The sequence below is a fragment of the Asparagus officinalis genome, chromosome 3, assembly GCF_001876935.1.
Source record: "Asparagus officinalis chromosome 3, Aspof.V1, whole genome shotgun sequence".
NCBI lineage: Eukaryota > Viridiplantae > Streptophyta > Magnoliopsida > Asparagales > Asparagaceae > Asparagus > Asparagus officinalis.
This window is the reverse complement of record NC_033796.1, coordinates 85,233,385-85,254,985: the sequence shown is the minus strand read 5'-3', so window position 1 is coordinate 85,254,985 and position 21,601 is coordinate 85,233,385. Positions and strand designations below refer to the sequence as shown.

Genomic DNA, 21,601 nt, shown 5'->3' with positions numbered 1-21,601 from the left:
TGGGGTGGCTCAGCCATGGCCGAGCCACCATGGGGTGGCTCGGCCATGGCCGAGCCACCTCCGGGTGGCTCGGCCTCCGAGCCACCCTAGGGTGGCTCGGTGGCCGCCGAGCCACCATGGGGTGGCTCGGCCACCCCATGGGGTGGCTCGGCTTTGGCCGAGCCACCATGGGGTGGCTCGGCCATGGCCGAGCCACCCCTTGGTGGCTCGGCTTTAGCCGAGCCACTCGGGTGGTTTTGGCTTTGGCCGATTTGTCCGGGTGTGGCGCTGTTGTGTTCGTTGTCTAGTTCTGTGCTTGATTTGGTTGGGCGGTTGATTAGTTCGGATTCGATTTGTTGACTTGATTCCTGATTTGGTAGCAAATCCACTTCTGAGTTCGAGTCCGAAACTGATCTTGATTCGATCGTAATTCGTCCGAGTATGCCCTTGGTTGGATGACTCGTTGACTCTTCGAACACTTGGCTTGATCCCGCACGCGAATGGACGTATTCCGTTGCTTGCGTGCGATTCGTCGATCTCGTCGCCTCGTTGGTTCGTCGGTTTGTGCCGAGTTGTATTAAGGGACCTATAAGCAATTTTATATGCCTACATTCACGCCGGGAAGAACTTGCAAGGTAAGTTTAGAACTCAAAAATGAGTTTAAGAACTCTGCGAAAGAGTTGATTTCAGAAAGGAGGTTTGATCTTTTTTAATTTGAAATAAGCTAAACAGCCTATTTTAAAGTTCCTCAACTGAAGATGGTTCAAAAGCCAAGCCAAAGGCTCTCAAAAGCTTCAACAAAAGCTAATCAAAGATGATCCAAAAGAGGATGTCTCTTCAGCTGAATTTTTAGCTATTTATAGGCTTTTAGGGGTGTAACTGACCCTTTAATTCGCTCCATAATGAGGGCTTAACGGCCACATTATGTGGAAAAATGCTTTTGAAACCATTCAAATCGTGTTTGAAATGGTCAACGCGAGATTTACGTTCTGGAGCGAGCCTTTCGTTTAGCTCTATGAAATGCAGATGTGAGCCTCGCGTTTGAAGTTTAGAACGTGGAGGTAAGCCTCGCGTTTGAAGATAAAATGCGAGGATGACCCTCACATTTTTGGATTGAAATGTGCGGGTGACCCTCGCGTTTTTGAGCTGGAACGCTGGGATGACCCTCGCGTTTTAGAGATGAAACGCGGGAATGACCCTCGCGTTTTAGAGCTGGAACGTAAGGATGACCTTCGCGTTTTGCTTTGAAGAGATCGTTAATTGTAATCTCTTTCTTTGAGTATTGTAAGGATCGTCATCTTGTAATCCTTGCATTTGGCTCTTTGAAATGTGAGAGTCGTCAACTTATAACTCTCGTCTGCTGTTGTGAAAGTTATCAGATTGTAACTTCCATCATCAGTGTTTTGCGGGGATCAACTATTTGTAATAATTTTTAGACAACCTACAAGCATAACGCTATACATAATCCAAAAAGAAATATAGTAAGGAGTTCTCTGTGATTGTTCTTCATTTCAGCATTATTGCATTCTCCACAATACTCCCCTCATTATCATCAACAACTCCAACAATCTAAACATTTCTCCTCCAATTGTCTCTTTTCCTCCTTCTTTCTTGTCATCTAGAAGCACGAGCAGACAATCCACTAAAACCTAGCCAAAAGTTGAGTAAGTAACAATTTTGTTCAAAAGATCAAGAGATCTCTTCTTCTTGTTAGAAACAGTCTATAATTGCGTTCTTGCCACCCACATCAAGTTAGAGAGCAGATGAGAATATCCCGTTTTAAATTGGTTTTTCAGTCAGATTTTATGCTTAAAAAAGTTTTCCCTTGTCAGATTAGAATAAAATTTGATTTTAAGGCTTAGTCAAACATACCATTAATGCCATATTTTTTTATTTTCTATCTGGTAGCAAAATAAATAGGCTAAATGGCACTTAAATACCTTATTGTTTTATCACTTTTAAACTTAAAATATTTTAAGTTTTAAAAAGTAACACTTTAATACTCTAAGTTGTCCATCGTTAATTAGAATATGCTAAACACTGTCAAAAAATCCATTATGACAAAAATACTTTTCCACATAAACTAATAAAAAGATGGAAAGTAGGTATAATAGTAAATATGATAACAAATGAGGTCAATACAATTGCAAAAATTTCATGTGCTAATCACATGGGAATATTCCCACTTGCGACCAACAGAAGGTATAACATACCAATTTTTACAACTTACGATATTAAAATGCTATTCTTTTTGTAATTTAGGATATTAAAGTGCTACTTTTTATAACTTAGGATAGTGAATTGTAAAAGTGGTGAAACCATAGGGTATTTTAAGTGACATTTATCCAAATAAATATGACTATTGCAATATTGTGTCATTTACTCCACCCCCCCCCTATCAATTAGGATGCATGTGTTACTATTGTCCAAAACATGGTTGCTCATAAAATCATTGTATCATTATGATTAGCACTCCAATACGCGCAAGAGATCCTATTAGAGCCGCTATCAAGTGAGGGGTTCTCAGCCATACAGAGAAGCCGGAAAATATCCAATTGCCTCCTTGTTTATCACCTCAAGGGTTCAGAACCTCTTGCACCATGTAGGAGGTTCTGATAGGATTCGGACTCTCCAAAACGTGACATGCACATGACTGGTGGAAGACATAGTTTGCTTTATAATATTAAACAAACAACGAACAATGTCTTTCCTACCTAATACCGAAGGTTCTCTTCAAATAACTTAGGAGAGAATGTTTTCACCACAAGTCTCTGTTGTTGCCGTATCAGAAATCTAAATTTACGGTGAGAGTCAAAATTTATAGTTTTTTATTCTAACAAATTAGCCTTATGGTGAACTGATTTATAAATCGAGCAAAATATTCCATTAAATATAACATTTTTGTTTAGGCTTTTAGTTGTACATTTTCTTTGAAGTTCACATCTCAACGATATACGTTTTTAAAAGTAAACCACTTTAAAATCAACCGGCTTCGTTCCCTACAGGTCATCTTCTTTTGCAAACTAAGTTTGTTTCCATGAGAGGAAACTTTTGAATAGAGGTAAAATAGTTTCCTAGTGTGCTAGATTAATCACAGCTCAATTGGCGTTGACAAGTTGGATGGAGAAACTGAGACTAATTTGAAGTAATTTATATGAATTGTACTTGTGGGATTAAGTTAAAAACATTAAAAAAAAAAATTAAGAGACCAATTAAATGAGGATAATTAAAGCAAACTAAAACTAGCAAATACTAAGATTGGAATTAATCACAAACATCTAAATACCATTAAGTTGATGTGCTTGCATCAGCGGACTCTTTAGTTTAAACTTTCTCATCCTTCTCTCTCATCTCCCCATTAATTCTTCCCTCTAAGAAATACCCTGTCTTTTTCATCTCCACATCACCCTCACATCCTCGCTTTCTCATCTCCACATCCTCCTTCACTATCTTCCCAAACAACTCCTCAATCTCCTCCAACATCCTACCCTTCGTCTCCGGCAAGAACGCATAAAAAAAAACCCACCCAGCCGCCGCAATCGTTGCATAAAGGAAGAAGCTTCCCGATATCGAAATCGCCTTATAAAGCGTAAAAAACGTCATGGTAACCACCCCGCTTGTTATTCTATTCGTCGCCGTCCCCAAACTGCATCCCTGCGCCCTCAGCCTCGTCGGGAAAATCTCCGAGCTGTACACCCAAGCAATGGGGCCTAGCCCAATCGAAAAGAAGCCCACAAAGCTCAGTACAGTCACGATACAGACCAACAAACGCCCAATTCATAGCCCGCTTTCGATAAACAGCAATTCCGCTGGCTAGCACACGCAATGAAACTACATGCCCCCCTGCACTAGAATAGCAGTAACGTCGTCGCCCGATTCCGATCAATAAGAACGTCGCGACGAGGCATCGCAAGCGGTTTTTTTGTGAACCCGACCGCAACCGTTGCAGCAATGGAGGTGGCTCTTGCCTCTTGAGCCCGGTCCTTTTGCGAAAGATCGCAGGCTGTACAGCACCCGCGAGTCGATTCCGGACGCCTGCTTTTGAAAGCAACTGCTCCAGCCCGATGTCGGGATGAGCACGCCGCCTCACTGTGCGGAGTCGGATGGATCTAGCATCCTCCACACCCCCTCCCCTCGGTCTCTCTTAGACGTGGACCCCCCTGCTTCTATGATATCGGTCAGTCTGGCCTCAGCCTCCTCAGAAGAATCAGACATCTTTTCAAGAGCGAGCCTGGCTTCATCGAGGCGGCCCTGCATGACGAGCCACCTCGGTGACTCGGGCATAGCCAGCACGCCCATTATGAGAAATACGGGCGGGACCGCTCCCGCCAAAAACATCACCCTCCAGTTTAGATTCTCCGGTAGATTCGCGAAGGCGAAGTTGGCCACGTAACCGAGGAGGACGCCGGCGTTGATGAAGACTTCGGGGAAGGAGGTGAGGAAGCCCCTGGAGGAGGCAGGGGCGACCTCAGCGGTGTAGACAGGGCGCAACCATGGAGGGCGCGTAGGCGCACGACGCCTGCACGCAGGCGGCCGAGCCCATTAGGACGGCCGTATGTCGGGCGCGAGGCCATGGAGAGGGCGCCGGCGAAGAAGGATGGCAGCTGGCGAGGTGACGGCTGTTGTAACGGCGGCCAATACGGTCAGAGGTGCGGCCGGCCGGCGGCGACAGAGCCGAGGAGGGAGGAGACATTGATTATTCCGGCGAGGATCTCGATTTGGGTGTCGGTTAGCTTGAGGTCATCCTTAATGAATAGGGAAGCCCCGCTGATCACTGCACCATCTGAAGAGGAAGAATAGAAGAGAGAGTGTTTACAGTAGCTGGTCAATTAAATGGGCATTTATAATTGCTTAGCTAATTAATAACTAGTAATTACCATAGCCCAAGAGGATTGAGGTCATGGAAGCAAGAAAAGCACAAGCCAAGGCATACTTGTTCATATCTCTTCTTTCTCTGTTGCGGAGAGATGGAGAGGAGGAGGACTGTGGTGAGAGAGTGAGGAGTTTGAATGCTTAAATATAAATGAATGGAGGTCACGTGCTTGGGGATTTTGATTCTTTCTGTACATGAAAAGAGTAAAGAGATCACTAATTGTATGTAATCTAAAATTTCACTATTGATAAATAAATTTCTTCTTGCATGAAGACTACTGAGAAAGATAGCTAATACATAGTATGACGGGTGTAGGTGAAAAACCGAAGAGCTTAATCTTTTATCTATTTCCTTTTGCAAGTTACCTATCCAAATAGTAAAAACTCACTGAACTGGAATGGTGACTCCACTGTTTTTTTAGTGTCTTTGACGAGGGAAAACATGAAGTGTTTTATTTTCCTTTATTATTTCTGAATGTAAGGGATGAAGTGCGCACGTCACCTATCAAAATCATGGATTGGACTAAAATGAGGAAAAAACCAACAAAACTTTTGACAATTTTCATGTTTCTACGTACGCTAGTAGAACCAATATGATTTCCTGCGTGGCATTGAATAGTCTACACCTGTAAGGATACAAATGTATAATAAGAAGATACAAATTGTCTCTTTATTAAATATGAATATTGGAAACCAAATTCGTTGTAATTTGTTTATGAAAGGATGCATCACGCGCGACATCTTTATTATTTTCCCCCCATCTATTATATATGTATATATCATGTATTCATGTGTGGACTGTCGGGGTTGAACACACAACCCGTGCCCTTCCGCAACTTGTGTCGAAAGTAAGCAAACAAGAAATCACAGCAAATAAAAGAAAAACTTGCAGGAAAGAACAACTAAAACAGGAGAACACCAGATTTAACAAGGTTCAGCAAATGTGCCTACGTCCTCGGAAGCCACACCAGAAAATCTTTGATTAATTAAAGAAGATTACAATGCTCGCAATTTGTCTCTCTCTCTCTCTCTCTCTCTCTCTCTAAGATCTCTGTTCTCAAAGAGCCATCAAAACCCCTCTTTTCCGTGTACTTCTTAACCCTAAAACGTTTTATGAAAATATATATGAACCTAGCCCAAAACGGATTCCTCAACAAACTGGGAATCTAGAAATCCTGTCGTCGGTTGACCGGTGCATTAGCTTCGGTCGACCGGCTAGAGCCCTGTTTTTCTACAGGGTTTCTGGTGCACCTTTCGGTTGACTGGTGCACTTGCGTCAGTCGACCGACCAGAGTGTGTTTCTAGGCTTGATTTCCTGCAGGCGTTTCGATCGACCGACACAGGTCTATCGGTCGACCGATGCTGGATTTTTCGGTTTCCTTACTGATTTTGTGCTGATTTTGATTCAGGTTTCAGTCTTCACACTTCCAAAACCAACAATCTCCCTCTTGGAAACGAAACCGTTATCAACGAGCTCTCCCGAACTCCCACCATCTTCGCAAGTATCTTCTCCTACTCGGAAAAATCCAATCTTCAATTATCATCAACCTGGCGATCCCGCCTATCCTCCTAGTGTGGCTCGCCTTCTTCTCTTACGTGTGAAGACCAACTGAAGTTGTGCACAACTCCAGTTTGTCGATGGTTACTACTTTCGTCAACATGCCCGCATGATTTTGGCTCCCCAAAATTTTCTCCAATTGTAACTTGTCATCCTTTACTAGCGAGCGTATGAAGTGGTAACATACGTCGATGTGCTTTGTTCTGGTATAATATATTGGATTCTTGGCAAGATGTATAGTACTCTGGCTATCACAATAAAAAATGTCGTTCCCCTGCTTCAAACCCAACTCTTCCAGGCACCCGGTCAACCAAATTATCTCATTGCTGGCTTCAGACACTACGACATTCTCTGCCTCTGTCGTGGACAATGTTACTATCTTCTGCAAATGTAAAACCCAGCTCACTACTGTTGACACTAAGGTATAAACACACCTCGTGGTACTTTGCCTCGTATCATGATCACTGGCGAAATCTGCATCCACGTATCTCCGCAGTACCAATTCTTTCCTCCTGAAACACAATGACATATCTGTAGTCCCTATCAAGTAACACAATATCCACTTCACGGACTTCCAGTACTGCTTCTCTGGATTGCTTACAAACCTGCTCACAACTCCCAGTACATGAGCGATATCTGGCCTCTTAAAAACCATCGCGTACATAAGACTATCCATGGCTGATGAGTATGACACCCTACTCATGTGCTCTTTTTCTACATCTGTTTTGAATGATTGCTCCTCAGAAAGCTTGAATTAATTTTCAAGGGGTGTGCCGATGGACATGACATTCTCCATGTTAAATCTATGAAGTACCTTCTCGATGTATTCGTCCTGACTCAACTTTAACGCCCCTTCAGCTTCATCTCAACTGATTCATATCCCAAAAATTTGCTTCGCTGCACCCAGATCCTTCATAACAAACTCCTTCACCAATTGCTTCTTTAATTTATTTATCTCTTCTAAACACGGTCTTGCAACTAACATGTCATCAACATACAATAATAACACGATATAGCTAGACTCGAACCTCTTAAAGTAGCAACAATGATCTGAATTGTATCTTTCATAGCCATTGCTCTGCATGAAGTTATCGAACTTCTTGTACTACTGTCTCGGAGGCTGTTTCAAACTGTACAAGCTCTTCTTGAGCCTACACACCATCTCTTTCTTTCCTTCTTCTATAAAGCCAACATATTGCTTCATGTGGATTTCTTCATCCAAGTCACCATGAAGAAAGATAGTCTTCACATCTAATTTATCAAGATAGAGATTTTCAGCAGCTACTAAGATCAACACCACTCTGATATTTGTAAGCTTCATAATGGGGAAAAATATCTTTGTATATGTAAAACCCCAAAATTTTGAATATTTTATAATAAATAATAATAAATGTGTTATATTATGAAAAAATGATATTTATTAATGTTTGAGTATGCTAAGAATTAATTTGAGATCAATTCAATGTATATATTTGAATATAAAAGTGATATCTTACACACGTGCACGGGCCTGAATCTGGAAAAAACGACTAGTTAAAAATATATGCATTTTACACATAGAAACAGTTAGAATCTGGAAAATCTTAAAAGATCAAAGTTATAGCTCTCTTCAAGATATTTTCAACTAATCTTATATCACATCATTCTAAGATTGGACTTGAATGTTATGGTCAAAATATCGAAGGTTATTTTCCTAGTCAGACTAGGTTTTCTGGTTCGAGTCAAACATATTTGTTTTGGGTTTGCCTCTATAAATACCTAAGTTTTTCATGAATTTTTTTCTTTTATCATATCTATGAAACCTAACAGTCACCCTCTCCCCTCAAAAACTTTAGATCTTTTTCTTATGAATTTTGAGAGCTTTGTGAAGCACAATACCGACAAGAGGGCGAGATCTTCAACGTGTGACAAGGGAGAACGGGTTGTTTGTGCTCATGGATTTCTTGTTGTTTATTTCAAAGGCTTAGAACGACGTTTGAGTCAAGATTATCTTTATCTAAACCCACCCCCATAGTTAAATAACTAGTTTAGATGTTTAATATGTGTTTTCATGTTTAAATCTTAACTTGTGATATTAAAAATTAGATTTTTTTAATGTTAAAACTTAAACCAATGCTAGATTAGTAATATTTTCATGCTATTTATGTTAGTATCATGATCATGATCATCAGAGTTATTCATAATTTCGTTTATATATATGAACTTTAAGAGATGTACTAAATATATATTTTTCTGCAGAAAACTACAGCGCTTGTATAATCTTTAACTGAGATTCTGAGATAGCAAATAAACTCCAAATTTAACAAAACTAGTTCCAAATGAAAGCTATATGTATCTAGTTTCTAAAACAGAAAATGATTCTTAAAAAAGTTTGTATAAAAAAAGATATATTCTTTTTTACTAACAACTTGTCCTGCAGAAAAACTGCTGCACATGTATAATGTTTAACTGAAGATTTGGGATAACAAATGAATTCCAAACTGGACTAAACTTATGCCAATTGAAAGATGTATGAATCTAGTTTTCAAAACAGAAAAAATTTCTAAAAATATTTTTTCCTAGAGAAAGATATGCTCGTTTTACTAACAGAAGTCCCGTCTATTTTCCTGCTCGTTTTGTGGAGCTGTGTTGCGCCGTTTTAAAATGTGTTCATGGAGTTTTGAGCCACTTGATATTACATGTATAGTCATGAATATATTGTGTTACACATTTAAGAATCCTAAGAGGATTATGATAAGTTTTGATTTGATCATATTTGAATTAGATATCGTTCATACACATGTTGGATGTTGTTGATGAGCACAACTCAGTACTATATGGGATAGTACGTCGACATACCAGATATACACAATTTATATATAAGGTGGATATCGTTGATGAGCTCAGTTTACTACTACATGGGGTAGTGTGTTGATATTTCATATGTACAGGCCATTGAGTCAGGTTTGAATGCTTTGTGTAGCAGTCCGTCCGCACAAGTGTGCGATAAGTCTTGTGAGCCATATAGTTATGAGGCTTGTGAGGCCATCTATTTGGATACCTATATGGTAGACCGTCCCGCACTCAGGCTACGTGTTGAGATTGTGCTGAGACTAATGAGCTATGTACACTATTCAGGATACCTACAGGGTAGTCCGTTGCACTGAGACAATTACTTGATAGCGTAAATGTGGCAGATGTCGGTTATGAATACGACCAATCTGTCACGCCCCGCTTCCCAAAATACCGGGAAAATGAAACGTGAACAAGCCCGTGACGTATTAGATTGAGAAGAAATATACACTATTATTTTTTTTCTTTTTTTTTCTTCTCAATCCAATACGCTAAACGTCTGGAAATAAATACAATGCGAAGTCACAGGTCCCCGATCACAATCAGCAAGAATATAATAGACAAACTAAGAATAAAAATATCATATCACAAATGGGATAACATCCGAGACATAATAATACAGGTCAAACATGCCCTTATACAAAAACTATCTGAATGAAATACTAGAGAATATAAAAATACACTGATCAAAAGGAAATAAAGGTGCTACAAAACAAACTGAAAGGAATGACTAAGCTTCGACTTCTTCTTCTACTACATCTACAAGTCACTCATGCTGAGAATCCTCTGGCTCCTGGCGATCTCCCAGCTGGACCTGTTCTTCCTCTAAGTCTGACGTACACCAGAGAAAACAGGTGTACGTCAGCATATATGGCACATGGTAAGACCCCACAAAACAAATAGAGCAAACAAAAACCCAAGCAGAAAACGATACGATAACAGAAATGACAATAGAACGTGCAACTGAAAATCTGACAAAATCAACATGCGAAAACACTACTAAAACGTGATAAACATAAAGCATCCAAAATCGATCAGGTAACAAGATCATGCAGCTAGCGATCAGTCTAATCATCCAAGTAACATGGACATACATTAGATGGAATTAATACCTAAAAATCTATAACATGAGACAGTACGTCGAGCGAAATAATCCAAACAAGGAAACCCTCATGTATATACCATATGTCTCAAATTGTAGATAATTAAATATTAATCCCAATCTGTGTATGAAAAGAACAACACTGGTCTACATTGCAACAAAACTAACAAAGTCCACTATAGTACACGCAAGCATATTGTTCTTGTTTTACATGTTATTTGAATTGGGGAAGAATATTTTCTTGTATATAATCGGGTCCCCGTAAAGTCGTCCGGGGGCTGCCCTCAAGTCAAGTATTGGCCCTCTAGCCCATATATATAACACTCACTATATCACGATAACAGGAAAGCGCTATGCCCGTTTATATATATGCTATATTCTCCATCAAATTCCCCTTTATAACCTCATTTTTTTCATATTAATTATGTAACTGTACATGAAATATTATGCACTAGCCATAGAGTTACCGTGGAACGACTTCTGTAAAACTATGAAAATAACCGTGACCCGTAACACGTCCGATCAAGAGTGCATTGTCTAGTCGATGCTATAATAGTAATAGTCAAGGAAACCTCATACCGGGATATCGATATCAAGGGAACTCAAGACTCCTCACATCGGGATATCGATGTCGAGTGAGTATAGCCATGCTCTGAAGCACGCTTACAAATCATACTTTTAACAGAAGTCGTCTTCATGTACAGTCTCTCCTATTAGATAACAACTAAGTGATAAAACAAAAAGCTTCCACACAACTATTTATGTCAAGTAATCCCACGCAGGTAATAATATATCACAGACTAATCTAATTAATTAACTCATAACAGATCTAGAAATTGAATGACGAATCATATAATAATTTATGATAAAACTAAGAATTAAAATAAAATAATCAAGGTTCGGGATATTGCCTGCGAGGCCAATGGGGCCTGTCGACGATGTGGTGGAGGCTCTATGGAGACAGATCTGGACTGAAGGGAGTTACGACGTCAGCGAGAGGAGGTAACGACGACGGATCTAACGATTGACTTGTGGAGTTTGACGATGACATCGACGATGAGTTCGACGGCGTGGGGATCTTGGCGTAGCCAATGTAGTACAATGACAACAACGATGATGACGAGGGGCTGTTGGATGGTGACTGAGTTCGTCGGACGTCGGGTCGGCGTCGGAGCAGGTGGCACAGCGAAGGCGGATGGCGAGGGGATAGCGGCGGGCCTGAGGGGTGGTTGCTACGAGCTGGAAGAGAGCGGGGAAACGAGGGGGCTGCTGTCAGGATGGTTTGAGAGGCAGGGAGAGGTGCTAGAGGCGGCTCCTGGCCAGCAAGGGTAGCGGCCGCGAAGCTCTGCGTCGTGGCGGCAGCAGCGCAGTGGCCTGGAGTTTTGGGGTAGTCGGGCTGGTTGAGGTGGCTGGAGCGGTGAGGATCTGGGCAATGGGCTTAGCTTGGAGCGAGGCTTCGAGGAGGCTGCAGCGCCGGCGGAATGGTGAAGGGGGCTAGTCGCGCTGAGGGCGACGAAGCTGGGGTCGCGGGTGGCTGGCTGGGCTGGGGATCGGCCGGCAGCTGTCGCGGTTGGGCCGACGAAGGGGAGGGAGAGGGAGTCGTGCTCCGGTGGTTGGAGGCGACGGCGCGAAGGTGGGCATGGCATGGGCGGGCGTGGCTGAGGGTGACGGCCAGGTCGGGAGAGAGAAAGGAGAAGAGGGGAAGATAAACTGAGGGCAGGCGGCGGATTTTTTGCAAGAGAGGAGAAGAAAATTTTTAAGAATATATATATATATAATATAATTATATAGTATATATATATATATATATATGTATTATTATATTAGGGTTAGGGTTTGGTATTTAATCAAAAATAAATAAGATAAATAATTATGGTTACTTAAAAATTAAACTAATTATAAAATAATTATCTACAGATAAAAATGTACATATTGTGCTAATACAACAGTTGATACAGAATAGTTAAAATATACCCATATTATATAATTAAACAAGAATAATTAATAATTAAAATATATTTACTTATATTTAAAATTAAACAATTATGAGGTAATTATATACACAGTAAAACTTACTAGTTATACTAATACGACAGATAATATTTAACGTTAGAAATAATACATCAAATTATACAAATAATACATAATTAATAATACAACGTATTATACAAAAATATACGTAATAATAAAAATATTATACAAATAATACATAATTAATAATACAACGTATTATACAAAAATATACGTAATAATAAAAATAATATAACTCATTATTCAAAATGACATGTAATACAACGTATTATACAAAAATATACGTAATAATAAAAATAATATAACTCATTATTCAAAATGACATGTAACAATATCAATAACGCAACAGATAAATTTCATAAATTTTCATCGCATAAAATTAATTTATAAATTTTAATATCATTTAAATAAATATAAAACTTAGACTTTAAATCCTAGAAAATTATAGAAGTTCATGAAAAATACAAATACTCTTTCAAAAATAATAATTAAATATTTTAAACTACCAGAAAATAATTTTAACTAGTATCAAAATTCTTGGTCCTTACATTCTACCCCCTTTTAAAACAAATTCCGTCCTTGGAATTTAAAATAAGAAAGAACCCAAGGACAGAGATATGGAACGAGAGTGCAGTTAGGAAGTAACGAGATAAGAAACAGTGGAAAGTTATGAGAAGAGAAATAGTGCAAAGATCCGGAGTCAAAGAATGATAAGATAGGGACGAAACGAAATCTATCAAGAAAAAGGATAAGGGCGCAAGAATAGTCTTACAGATGAAATATGATATGCGTCTAAGTTATCTATCATATTCTTACTAGTGGAAACTCGGGAACGTGACCTGCATGGGCCACCAAAAAAACCTGTCACGCCCCGCATCCCAAAATACCGGGGAAACGGAACGTGAACAAACCCGCGACATATTAGATTAAGAAGAAATATACACTATTATTTTTTTCTTTTTCTTTTCTTCTTAATCCAATACGCTAAGCGTCTGCAAATAAATACAATGCGAAGTCACAGGTCCCCGATCATAATCAACAAGAATATAATAGACAAACTCGGAATAAAAATATCATATCACAAATGGGATAACATCAGAGACATAATAATACAGGTCAAACGTGCCCTTATACAAAAACTATCTGAATGAAATACTGGAGAATATAAAAATACACTGATCAAAAGGAAATGAAGGTGCTACAAAACAAACTGGAAGGAATGACTAAGCTTCAGCTTCTTCTTCTGCTACGTCTGCAAGGCACTCATGCTGAGAATCCTCTGGCACCTGACGATCTCCCAGCTGGACCTGTTCTTCCTCTAAGTCTGACGTACACCAGAGAAAATAGGTGTACGTTAGTGTGTATGATACACAACAAGACCCCACAAAACAAATAGAACGAATGAAAACCCAAGCAGAAAACGATACAATAACAGAAATGACAAAAGAACATGCAACTGAAAATCTAGCAAAATCAACATGCGAAAACACTACTAAAACGTGATAAACATAAAGCATCCAAAATTGATCAGGTAACGAGATCATGCAACTAGCGATCAGTCTAATCATCCAAGTAACATGGACATACATTAGATGGAATTAATACCTAAAAATCTACAACATGAGACATAGTACGTCGAGCGAAATAATCCAAACAAAGAAACCCTCATGTATATACCATATGTCTCAAATTAAATAATCCAAACAAAGAAACCCTCATGTATATACCATATGTCTCAAATTGTAGATAATTAAATATTAATCCCGATCTATGTATGAAAAGAACAACACTGGTCTACATCTCAACAAAACTAACAAAGTCCACTATAGTACACACAAGCATATTGTTCTTGTTTTACATGTTATTTGAAGCGGGGAAGAATATTTTCTTGTATATAATCGGGTCCTCGTAAAGTCGTCCGGGAGCCGCCCTCAAGTCAAGTATTGGCCCTCTGACCCATATATATAACGCTCACTATATCACGATAACAGGAAAGCACTGTGCCCGTTTATATACATGCTATATTCTCCATCCAATTCCCCTTTATAACGTTAACCCTATGTTTTTCATATTAATTACGTAACTGTACATGAAATATTGTGCACTAGCCATGTAGTTACCGTGGAACGACTTCTGTAAAACTATGAAAATAACCGTGACCCGTAACACGTCCGATTAAGAGTGTATCGTCTAGTCGATGCTATAATAGTAATAGTCAAGGAAACCTCATACCGGGATATCGATATCAAGGGAACTCGGGACTCCTCACATCTAGATATCGATGTCGAGTGAGTATAGCCATGCTTTGAAGCACGCTTACAAATCATACTTTTAACAGAAGTTGTCTTCATGTACAGTCTCTCCTATTAGATAACAACTAAGTGATAAAACAACAAGCTTCCACACAACTATTCATGTCAAGCAATTCCACATAGGTAATAATATATCACAGACTAATCTAATTAATTAACTCATAACAGATCTAGAAATTGCATGACGAATCACATAATAATTTATGATAAAACTAAGAATTAAAATAAAATAATCAAGGTTCGGGATCTTGCCTGCGAGGCCAATGGGGCATGTCGACGATGTGGTGGCGGCGTTGTGGAGACGGATTTGGACTGAAGGGGGTTACGACGTCAGTGAGAGGAGGTAACAACGACGGATCTGACGGTTGACTTGTGGAGTTGGACGACGACATCGGCGATGGGTTTGACGGCACAGGGATCTTGGCGTAGCCACTGTAGTACAACGGCAGCAACGATGATGACCAGGGGCTGTTGGATGGTGACTGAGTTTGTCGGACGTCGGGTTGGCGTCGGAGTAGGTGGCACAGTGAAGGCGTATGGCGAGGGGCTAGCAGCGGCCTGAGTGGTGGCTGTGCCTGCGGCTGGGAGGCGAGTGGGAAACGAGGGAGCTACTTGTCAGGTATAGTTCAGAGGGAGGGAGAGGTTGGAGGCGGGCTCGGTCGGCAAGCGGTACGGCCGCGTGAGCTTTAGCGTCGGGGCAGCAGGGCGGTGGCCTGGAGTTTTGGGGGAGCTCGGGCTGGTTGAGGTGGCTAGAGGCGGTGAGGATCGGGCAGACAGGGTTAGCTTGGAACAAGAAATCGAGGAGGCTGCAACGGCCGGAGATGGGTGAAGGGGGGTTGTGTCACGGCTGAGTTGAACAGGCTAGGGGTCGACAGGTAGCTGGCGGCTTGGGGGCTGCGGCAAGCTGTAGTTGGCCCAACGAGGAGAAGGAGAAGAGTCGTGCTCGCGATTGTGGAAGGGCGAACGGTCCCCCCGCGAAGGTTGGGCACGATACGGCCCGGCAATCTGGCCCCTGAGGGTGACGGCCAGGTCGGGAATAGAGAAATAACGAGAGAGGGAAAAAACGAGGAATTGCGACGGATTTTTGAAGAAGAGGAGAGAAAATTTTAAGATATAAAATATATATATATATATAATATGATATATATACTATATTATTATATATATATATATATACTATTTTATATATATATATATGTAATATATATAGTATTATATATAATACCTATATATACTACTTATACATCCACCTACATCCATACCCTTGTACCTATTCATCTGGGTTAGGTTCTTCGTACACTAAAAAATAAATAATCCAACATACATTACGGTCCATCACACAACACTACACCACCGCACACCACTCTACACTAGATAAAAAACGTACATGTTGTGCTAATACAACAGTTGATACGGAATAGTCAAAATATACCCATATTATATAATTAAACAAGAATAATTAATAATTAAAATATATTTACTTATATTTAAAATTAAACAATTATGAGGTAATTATATACAAAGTAAAACGTACCAGTTATACTAATACGACAGATAATATGTAATGTTAGAAATAATATAGCAAATTATACAAATAATACATAATTAATAATACAACATATTATATGAAAATATACGTAATAATAAAAATAATATAACTCATTATTCAAAATGACATGTAACAGTATCAATAACACAACAGATAAATTTCATAAATTTTGACCACATAAAATTAATTTATAAATTTTAATATCATTTAAATAAATATAAAACTTAGACTTTAAATCATAGAAAATTATAGACGTTCAAGAAAAATACAAATACTCTTTTAAAAATAATAGCATGTATTGGTCCTTACACTATCACTAAACTATATGACTGAGATACGTTGCTTTTAAAAGTATACAAAATTATGTATTGATATTTTATTCTATCTCCCCAGTTATAGTGGAAGATATTATAAATATGATGTGTTGATGTCTTAATTCTTTTACTACTTTCTTTACTTCTTAGTTGGGATCAATGATTAGAGATTCACAACTTGAGATATATGATATATATATATATATATATATGAGTTTCCTTGTTTGGATTATTTCGATCGATGTACCAGTCTCGTGTTGTGGATTTCCAATTGTTGGTTTTATTAGATTGTCTTTTCTTAGTTTGGTATTAATGTTTAGATATCTACAATTTGAGACTTATGGTATATACATGAGGGTTTTCTTGTTTGAATTATTTCATTCGACGTACTACGTCTCGTGTTGTAGGTTTTTAAATATTAATCCTACTTAGATACGGGGAAAATAAATTTAGATAAACTATGCTTAATAGATAGAGCCTTCACTCCATCTAGCAGCCCTTCTCTTAAGGCGGATAGAGGTAATTTTGCTATAGCGCTTTGGTGCTCTTATTGTTGTTCTTTTTCTTTTAAATTACTTTTTAGGTAGTTAGGAGTTTCGGAGAGCCGTAGAGTGATGTAGTTCTGGCATAGTTGCCATCGCGTATTTTTACTTGTAGAGACTCTACTGTAGTTTTAAGTTTTATCCTGACATTATAGTTTTATTTTCATATTGTAAACGCAGTGTGTCTTAGTATGATTTTTAGTTGATTCATGTTGAGATATTTTTATTATTCAGATATCAGATGTATTATAGTTGAGACATGATTCATTTTATTTATGAGATATCTCTTCTATATCATGTCTATTACATTTATTTCCTTTATTTTGCCTGTTTTGTACCTGCACTTCTATTTGGTTCCACTAGAGGATATTGCTGTGATTAGTGAAACGTGTTTATGTACAGTGTGGGTGCATGACAGATTTTACGTCTCTGGTTTCACATTGGACTGCAGCCTTGTGCGAGCCCAGGGGCGTCACAGTTGGTATCAGAGCTCTAGTTTCAGCATCCTAGGATCATTCCTGTGTCGAGTTGTGGAGCTAGGATAGAGTTGCTTAGGAATCATGTATAGAGTCTGCTAGGAATTTCTAGAATTAGTGAGGACGTTATATACGTATATTCGAAAATTACAAATTTTTTTATGACAACTACCTTACTTTGATTGAAAAGTAATTGCATAAATGATAAGTGATACGATTTTTCATATTGGTATATGTTATGTTATTTATGATTGGGATCTCACTTACTGGGTCAATTAAGTTCTCCTCTTGGTATTATAAACATTAGCGAGAACGTGGTCGAGGTAAAGCTTGTACCTAGAGAGCTGGACAAGTAGAGCCCGAGCCGCAGCAGGCTTCACAGTATCTGATCGACTTGGTAACGCCAATTACAGAAGCAGAGACTAGCAACATTCGAGGAGTGAGTAACAAGTCAGATTTCACTTTCTGAAGTTCCACCACCAGTTTTACCAGTCGTACCTATTGAAGAGGCAATACAGAAGGTTTCACCATCGCCACATCTAGCTGTTAATAGAGCCGCAGAGCAGGAAGCTTGGCTCGGTAAGATTGAGGGAGATATTAGAAGTTAGGAGCACAGAATTTTTAGGGCACATCGGATTCAGTTACAACCTATAAAAGAAGAAAATATGTGGAAAATACTTTTAGATTTACTTAACGTCGATTCAGTACATAGGCAGAGATTAGTTATATTCAGCTTAAAGGACGACGCCAGAGGATAGCACCGATTTTAGTTATGCAGGAGTAGCGAATGTCAATTTCAAAGAAGGATTTTATCTACTATTTCGAAAAGCAGCTAGACCTAATCCGATTGGAGCAGAGAGACATACTAAGAGTTAATTTTGGAAGCATGATTGTCCGGAGACTAGGGCAAGGACAATAAACCTTTTGCAAGATCGAGAGGAACCCAACAATAGGGTAATGATTTTCATCACCACCAGCAGATCAGTGGTCAGGGTCAGTAGTCATAGGACAACAGTTACGGCCAGTAGCAGAAGGTCGAGGCACCACCTTCTATTCCGAGGATAGAGGGACCAACAGGCCAGATTCACGCTATCCAAGAGATTCTTGAGAGATAGATAGTCCTATAAATTCTACCGTCAGTAGCACAACAGTCGCCAGCCACCGACAAAGTTTATGCAATCGTACCCCGTGATCATGGTACGAGCGGAGCTTTCTTAGTGATTATTCCTTTCCAGCTCGGATCTTGTTCAATTCAGGAGCTTCTCATTCTTTATCTCTCATACATTCATAGATAGGTTTCAGCTAGTTGCACATCCTTTAGATGTACCATTATCCGTTTCTACTCCTTTAGGGGAGGTGTCCCTATTAGGGAATGTTTATAGGAGATGTGTCATTAGTCTAGATGAGTCCGAGTTTATCATAGATCTAATCATTTTACGGATGTTGATGTTCGAAGTTATTCTCGGTATAGATTGGCTATCATCCTACCCTGTTTTATGTTAGTATGGACTGTTTTACTAAAATAGTCAGCTTGCGAGCATCCAATGTGTCTGAGTTGATAGTAGCGACCTCACAGGACAACCAGTTTATGGAGTTATTTCTGGCATACATCGAGGAGCTGATGCTACGGGATCGTGGTGCCGATTTGAACAAGATGTGAGTGGTCTCAGAGTACCAGGATGTCTTTTAGGACATACCGGGTTTACCTCCAGTGAGAGAGGTCGAGTTTTTGTATTAAGTTGCAGCCAGGTATGACACTAATATCCCGAGCACCCTATCGTATGGCACCTTTTGAGATGAGGGAGCTACAGACCCAGTTAGATGAGTTATTATCTCAGAGTTTTATTTACCGGGGTTATTCTCCATGGGGAGTGCTGGTCCTTTTCGTGAAGAAGAAAGATGATAGTATGCGCTTATGTATAAATTTTTGTGAGTTGAACAAGGCCACTATCCGGAACAAATACCAATTACCAAGTATTGACGACTTCTTCGACCAGCTATAGGGAGCGTATTATTTCTCTAAGATTAATCTTTGTTCTGGTTATCAGTAGTTGCGGGTTCAGGAGATGAATATTTCTAAGACCACCTTTTTGACTCGATATGGGTCTTTCTAGTTCCTCGTCATGCCATTTGGGCTAACCAATGCACCCGATGTATTCATAGATTTGATGAACTGAGTTTTTCGTCCATACTTGGACTAGTTCGTGATCTTTTTTATTGATGACATCCTTATATATTCGAGATCGGAGGCAGAGCACGAGCAACATCTTCGTTTGGCATTGCATACATTGCGGGATCATTAGTTATACACCAAGTTTAGCAAGTGAGAGTTTTGGCTTTCTGAAGTCAGATTTTTGGGCCATGTTATCATCCAGGAGGGTTTTGTAGAAGACCCAACTAAGGTAGATGCCGTACTAAATTGGGAGCGCCGAAGACGGTTACATAGATTCGTAGTTTTCTGGGATTAGCAGACTATTATAGGAAGTTCATTTAGGACTTCTCGAAGATTGCAACGTCACTTACATGCCTTACGAAGAAGGATGTACAATTTATTTGGGGCACGGAGTACCAGGAGGCCTTTGAGACTTTAAAGACTAAGTTGACTATAACGCCAGTATTAGTTATTCCGAGCAGTGATAAGACCTTTGTCGTCTACACAAATACACCATTGTCGGGTCTAGGGGTATTTTGATACAGACCCGGAGAGTAGTAGAATATATTTCATGATAGTTAAGGACGCATGAGCAGGACTATCCTACGCACGACTTGGAGCTTGCAGCAGTGGTCTTCGTACTGAAGACATGGAGACATTACTCAAGGAACTAAATCAAAGACTGCGACGATGGGTTGAGTTTATTAAGAGTTATGAATTTGTGATTTAGTATCATCCGCGGAAGAGGAATGTTGTAGCAGACGCGTTAAATAGAAAGCATCATTACATGATTGCAGCTTTGAGTTGCTTGTTGTATTAGGATCTTCACAACCTTAGACAATTCGACTTTAGGACAGAGATTGGTGGAAACAGTATACTTTTAGGGGCTATATCAGTACAACCATCTTAGAGTGATAGAGCGGTCAGAGCTCAGCTAGAGGACTCTTGGATTCAAACCCGAAAGGGAGAGGTTTTCAAAGAACCAAAATCTAATTGTACTATTGGAGTAGATGGAGGCCTTCGAATGAAGGGCCGATTAGTTATGCCAACTAGTGCAGAGCTAAAGAAGGAGTTGCTTGATGAGGCGCATCGTTCTAGGTACACAGTGCATCCAGGCATAACAAAAATATACAAGGACCTGAAAATACACTTTTGGTGGAGCGACATACGTAAAGAGATCGCAGAGTATGTGGCTAAGTGCTTTACCTGCTAACAAGTGAAGATAGAATATCAGAGAACAGTAGGAACCCTATAGCCTTCACCTATTTCGGAGTAGAAGTGGACAAATATTTCTATGAACTTTATTGTAGGATTACCAAGATCAAAGAAGGGGAATGATTCAATTTGGGTAATAGTGAATCGGTTGACGAAGTCAGCACATTTCATACCAGTAAAGACGACTTACACGACAGAGACTTATGCGAGAATATTCATCTAGGAGAAAGTGAGATTACATGGAGTTCCAGAGACGATTGTATCATACCGAGACTTAGTTTTCACTTCGCACTTTTGGAGAAGCTTCCAGAATTCTTCTGGTAGCCAGTTGTCGTATTCTTATGGTTTTCACCCGCAGACAGATGAACAAATAGAGAGAGTTAACCAAGGTTGGAGGATATGTAGCGATCTTGTGTTATAGATTTCCAGGATAGTTAGGATGACCACATCCCACTGATTGAATTTGCTTATAACAATAGTTACCAAGTGATAATTGATATGGCACCATATGAGGCGTTGTACGGGAGACCTTGTAGATCACCTAGTTGCTGGGCAGAACAAGAGGACAACCTATTGTTTGGACCGAAATTAGTGAGACAGACTATAAAAAAGTAGCAATAATTCGGGAGCGTATTTTGCAGCACAGAGTCATCAGAAGAGTTATGCA

General features: G+C 39.6%; 1 pseudogene; it reads right to left on the bottom strand.

Annotated features, from left to right (window-relative positions):
- LOC109835380 lies at positions 3,304-5,021 on the bottom strand (annotated as a pseudogene).